Consider the following 6825-nt stretch of genomic DNA (forward strand, 5'->3'; position numbering starts at 1 on the left):
AGGGGATAAACCAAAACCCTAACAACATAAATCCATCAAATCGAAAGGGGAATTGAAGGCTAATTCAATGCATGAACCTGGAATGTTGATTACCTAAGTGTTTCTAACATCAAGTAAGTCGAATTTGGTGTTTTAGTGATGTTCGATTTAGTGGGTTTTGTGAAATCCGTGAATGTAGTGTAAAATTAAGCATGAATGTCAGTTGTTATGAATATGTAGATGTTAAGATATGTTTAATTTTGTCTATAATGATGATTTGGTGAAAAACCCATTTTTATGTTGTAGAATGATTAAGATTAGTGGTGTTTTATAAGCAAAAATTAATATGTTGTTGATGTTTGAAGAAATATGATGATGATAGCTTGATGAGTATTTGATGTAGAACTAAATGTACATAGTTAGAATGGCAAATTATGAAGTTAAGGATTTGTTATGCTAATCAATGGATGAAATATGGAAGATGAGCTTAAGATATATGTACATTATGCTTTGTAGAAAGTACGCACACCACGTGTTCGATGAAATGCCTTAATTGGAATTTATTGTGATTTTACATGAATACTTGCTAAGTTAATGTAATATGATGATGGCAAAATGTATGCGAGTAACTAACATCACTATGTACATCAAAGAATGTCTAAGTAATGAAGTCGTAAGAAAGCTAAGTGTATGAAGTTGTGACATGTAGGAACAAAGAAAGACGAAGGAACAAGTCAATCTAAGGCGCGAGGAACGCAAGATCACGGTAAGTTCATATGAACTTAATTTAATTCTCCCTTCATGTAGATTTACGAACGTTAGTTTTGGTAAATGAATCCTAGTGTAGCATTGTATGATTGTTCATGGTAGAATTATGATAAGTTGAATATTGGAAAATGGAAAGGAAATGCAATAGTAGTGAATGTGTAATGACCCGCTTCAAGTGGGTCAAAATGTTTGGAAAGTATGATGTCGAAATGGTTCAAGTAAAGACTTGTTATGAACGGGTCGTACTAATAGAATGTACGTTGGAAAGTCATGTAGTCGAACCGTGTGAACGGGTCGAATTAAGGGAAAATGGTAAAAAGTTAGACGGGTCTTGGATCAAGTCTTAGTGTGTGAACTTGGTTTGATTCTAAAGACTCATTAGATGGAAAAGTATGTATGATAAAAAAAAAAAAAGAATGATAATTGTTGAAATAAAAGAAGGAATATGTTAGATTATTGTTTTGCATTTTTAGTTGACTTGTTAAGAACGTTGTTGGTAAATAGTCCTTGGAGCAAATCTTGAACCGAAGGAATGAACACACATCACGCCATTTAATTGCTTCCGCTCGTCAAGTTCTTTAAAGGGTGATGGTGTCTTTGGTTAATGGATGTTTTTTTTATTATCATGTAATGGTTACAACTTTTATGTCTTTTGGAACGTGTCGTAAAATTTAGTTTTGAATGAAGAATTTAGTTTGAATGATTGTTAAAAGTAGGGAATTGCTTATAGTACGAACGGGTCATGCCCGATTTTTGTTAAAATTTGTATGTTAGTTTTTTTATATGCGGATGTAAAATAAGGGCGTTAAAAGTTGGTATCAGAGCCGAGGTTTGAGAGATTCGAGCACGGGATAGGGTGCTCGGACTCAAACCGAAAGCTCAAGAAGTGGTGTGTGTTCGCTCCAAGACGCGGTTAAGGTACGAATTTAGTATTTTGATTTCTATGTTTCATTTTATTGGGGAATAGCTATGGGAAAGGATGTAGCGTTTTTAGTACAGGGTAATGCCTGGAAATGGTATTCTGGAAGCCCCGGGGCAAGTTCGGGTGTTACGGTACTCGGGAACGGGTCGGAATGGGTAAAAAGAAGCTTAGCAGCGTTTTAGGCAGTCGGCAACGCGTCGCCGACGCCCATTTTGCCCGTCTCCGACGCCCCCTTAAATGAAGCAGAAGATCCGACGCGTTTTGTGGCCGACGCCAGGGAGGGCCGTCACCGACGCCACTCCCTGGGTTCGTTTTTCTGATTTTTCTTGGTTGACTTGTGTGATGTATCTCGGACGTCCGAATGTCGTAAAACACATCTAAAGATCGTAATAAAATTCTAGGAAGTAGTATGTGATAGAAAAAAAAAGGGGTCGTCGAACTTAGTTGATGTATTATTATAAATTGATGGAAAAAGTATAATACATGGATGTAAGAAGGAACTTTAAGAAAGCATGCATATCTTAGTAATTAATGACGTTGATAATGATAATGATAATACCAATAATGATAGTAAATATGATGCCCAATGATGAATGGTATACGGTGTGGTCACGAAGTGACCGTTAACACCGAGAATGATGAATGGTATGCGGTGTGGGCACGAAGTAGCCGTTAACACCGGGGATGATGAATAGAATGCGGTATGGTCACTAAGTGGCTATTAACATCGGAAATTATGAAATAAAAGCATGATAACCATAATTAAAAAGACAAAGGTCAATAAGACGTAAGCATGATGGCATGAAGTAACATATAACGAAGTGAAAAGCGTATAAAATTAACGAATGTGTAATAAGTAAGAGAATGAAAGTCATTGAAATATGTTAGGCATATTAACATATTTCCTAAACTATGTTGTAGAATATTTCTTAAGGCAAATCCAATAGTTTCGTTAAGTTTCCGAAATGCAACCTATGATAATTAGGATCCTCTAAATGTTAACCGGGCCATGTCGAAATGTTTCGAAGTAATAACGTATATGATTGGAAGGCTGTGAATGAAGTTCTAGTTGGGTTTTATCAACCTTATGATAAGAGATATGTGGTGTGGTCATAAAGGACCGTTAACACCTAGCATGAAAGAAAGGAAAGTATAAAAATTTAAAATGTTAAAATGAAATGAACATGACCAAAGAATAAATTTTAATAATGATCTCGAATGATATAGTAGATGGCCAATGAAAACGAAGAAATTGTTAATAAAATATGTTTCGAGTAGCGGATGGTGCGAGAAAGTAAGTAAGAATGATGAGGGATTCTATTCCCCTATGAACGAAAGGCATGCATGATGTGGCCTATCGTGACCGATGTTGATGATGATGTACAAGTGGAATGAAAGTTATTGAAATATGTTTCTGAATGCATCAATGTAACTTGAGATGACATGGAAAGCATATGAAGTAATGAATGTAGAAAATGCTTAACGTAGATGACGTACGAAGGAAATAAAAACGATAACAAATGACACGGTAGGAAGGAATAAAAGCAATGATTACGGAAGTGGATGGTATAGTCCTAGAATGTAATGAAAGGTAGGAATGATAATTACGATTAAGCTTAGAAAATATTGAACATGAAAGGATGATAGAATTTCGAGTGTAGTATGGTCCTAAAGATGAAAATTTTGTCAAACAAAAAAAAAATGTTAGTAGAATTAAAATTTTAAAGGAAGATATTTATGTGGTAAGCATGGATAGAGCCTTAAGAAAGGGTTGTAGACGGATGAAAGTTAGAGTCGTTAGGTGGGAAGGAAAATATGAAAGCAAATGGGGAGATGCTTTTTCTCCACCTAACTAAAGATAAGTATAAAGATAACAAGTAAGTGGCACAGATAGCCTGGCTGGTCAAGCATAATGTAGGACAAAAAGAACACACACACACACACACACACACATATATATATATATATAAGTGATGCGTATGTGAAAGTATGTGAGATATGTTGCCGCTGGTTGTGGGAATATGAGTAGGGATATGTTGATAGTTAATCGTCGTAGACCTAAACGGGATATACGAGTAAGAGTAAAACATATGACAAATGTGGTAACATGTGATGGTGTAAGTAATTATATATACATAGAAAGATGTTGAGGTAATAAGATTATGATGAATGAAGTATGCTCCGAACACGTTGCGTATTAAGCATGTGATGATCGACTTATGAGGACTAAAATGAATAATGGGCTAAGACCTAGATTGATGATTTAAGCACCGACGAGGATAGAGATTTTTGTAAGAAAAGGTAAAATGATAACAAGTATGTCTAAAATCAATAAGGAAGTACAAGTGTGCGAATTAGTCCATACTGTAGGAACGGATTAACAAGCAACTAATAGTAATAGAGTTACTAAATGTTTGAGGCAAGTATATGTATATGTATATATACACACACACACGCATACATTAGTAGTCATTTTTTTTACGTCACAAGAGGGGGGACTAGGAAGAATGATGATATTAATAATAAAGGAATTAAGTAGCAGGCTCATGGTGAGCATTATAGTTTCTAACGGCATAGTGAAAGAACAAGTATGGTTAGTAGCTTGGAAGGCAGAAGTAAATGACTCATAATGCTAGTAAATAAATTATAATATTCATATCAATACATGAAATAATGGCAGCTCTAAAATTCTTGTTTATTGTAAAGTACGGTTATTAGATGTCTTGAAATGTCATGATGGAAAAATGGTAAGAGTCGACCCGCATATCGGAAAATGGGTGGTAGAAAGGATAGAAAAGTGAGGAACTATTAAGAAAGCGGGGTGCACACTTAGTATGCCAAACTTAGAATAATTAGAAAGAACTTTATGGAAGATGTGAAAGGTTAACGTCGAAGGAAGCTAGAATGAAAATATAAGAATGCGTAATTGTTAGAGGTGGAATGTTACATAAAGAAGGGTTGAGGGGAATGCAAAATATGATGAATATTTGGATGGATATTTGAATAAATCTTGCCCTCTGTCGAGTTCCATATCGTGAGTGAGGATTTATTAGAAGATAAACCTCTAAAGAAATGTTCGAGATTAAAGTTGTTATACGCATGATTCTTGGTTCGTATTATAAAACAACCCTACATGGTAGAGTGTAATCTCAATTATCGAATGAATAGTTGTGCCAAGTTTTATGTAACTCATACGTGAAATGGAGTGGCATATGTAATAAGCTTATAATCTCGTATGTAGTGGAACCTAGGTAAGTATATAGATAAGAATTAACCCTTTGAGGTACAATGTTAGGTAATTGTCTTAGTATTATAATTGCTAGAAGGAATGACGTATGTATGACAGCTATGGAATGTGATGACAAGTATTGCTAAGTATGACACCTCGAGTGTAATATGAGTTACTCAAATGTAATATTGATTACACGATCACATTGATAACGTGATTAAAGACTTATGTTAGCCCTTGTAACTTAGGGATAGATGGTAAAGAGGTTAGAGCAAGATAGTATGTACACGAATTTGGATAAACGTATACATTAAATTATGGTTAACCATGCAGTTATGATAGATCATCAGTGAAAGAAATATTGGTCTCGGGTAAAGATTATACGTAGGTATTGCAAGAAAAGTATGAAAAGAACTATCAAGCAAGTGACGTGAAAGAAATTTTGCTTGATATTGGCCCTGGAAGGATGGGGAGTATGTAGAAGCTAAGTAGCTAGAAACTATTGAATGATGTTGATTTGTGATTTTATATGAATTAATAGGAATGAATAAGTATGAATATTATGATAATTATTTCCCCTAAGTAGATGTTAGAGGTATGCGGGAATGAATAATCTGACAGATAAGTTTTAAGAAATCAGCTTGAATAATTGAACGATAATCATGAAATAATGTAATAGGATCGCTTTGATTTATACAAGATTGAATTACCAAATGTATTAGACAAGTTTAGAGTAGTAACGACCGATTCATCACGAGGGATGATCGAATGAAAGCATGTTATCGAAGTTCGAGGTATGTAATTACGAAGGGATTCAGATAAACTCGTCAGAATGTATATATTCAGGTTTCGGGGACGAAACCTTCTTTAAGGGGGGTAGACTTATAACACCCCTAATTTCATATGTTATAAAATAATATTATGTTCGTGACGCTTAAATAATAGAAAACGGTAAATATAGAATTGTACCGTAAGAAAATAATGGTAAGTTTAAAATATATATTTATAACCTAAGTTAACCAAAGGAAAGATGACCAAGTTAGAATGTGAAGTAGGAAAGTGACATGTTTTAAAAAGAGAATGGGCTGAAAATGAAAATATGAAATAAGAATTTCATAAAACAAAAACTTGGTCAGTGTTTGGGGATGGGGGCGTACGATCGAGAGAAAGAGCAGGGGATAAACCAAAACCCTAACAACATAAATCCATCAAATCGAAAGGGGAATTGAAGGCTAATTCAATGCATGAACCTGGAATGTTGATTACCTAAGTGTTTCTAACATCAAGTAAGTCGAATTTGGTGTTTTAGTGATGTTCGATTTAGTGGGTTTTGTGAAATCCGTGAATGTAGTGTAAAATTAAGCATGAATGTCAGTTGTTATGAATATGTAGATGTTAAGATATGTTTAATTTTGTCTATAATGATGATTTGGTGAAAAACCCATTTTTATGTTGTAGAATGATTAAGATTAGTGGTGTTTTATAAGCAAAAAATAATATGTTGTTGATGTTTGAAGAAATATGATGATGATAGCTTGACGAGTATTTGATGTAGAACTAAATGTACATAGTTAGAATGGCAAATTATGAAGTTAAGGATTTGTTATGCTAATCAATGGATGAAATATGGAAGATGAGCTTAAGATATATGTACATTATGCTTTGTAGAAAGTACGCACACCACGTGTTCGATGAAATGCCTTAATTGGAATTTATTGTGATTTTACATGAATACTTGCTAAGTTAATGTAATAGGATGATGGCAAAATGTATGCGAGTAACTAACATCACTATGTACATCAAAGAATGTCTAAGTAATGAAGTCGTAAGAAAGCTAAGTGTATGAAGTTGTGACATGTAGGAACAAAGAAAGACGAAGGAACAAGTCAATCCAAGGTGCTAGAAATGCAAGATCACGGTAAGTTCA

This window comes from Helianthus annuus, chromosome 4 (genome assembly GCF_002127325.2).
Source record: "Helianthus annuus cultivar XRQ/B chromosome 4, HanXRQr2.0-SUNRISE, whole genome shotgun sequence".
In the NCBI taxonomy this organism is placed as follows: domain Eukaryota; kingdom Viridiplantae; phylum Streptophyta; class Magnoliopsida; order Asterales; family Asteraceae; genus Helianthus; species Helianthus annuus.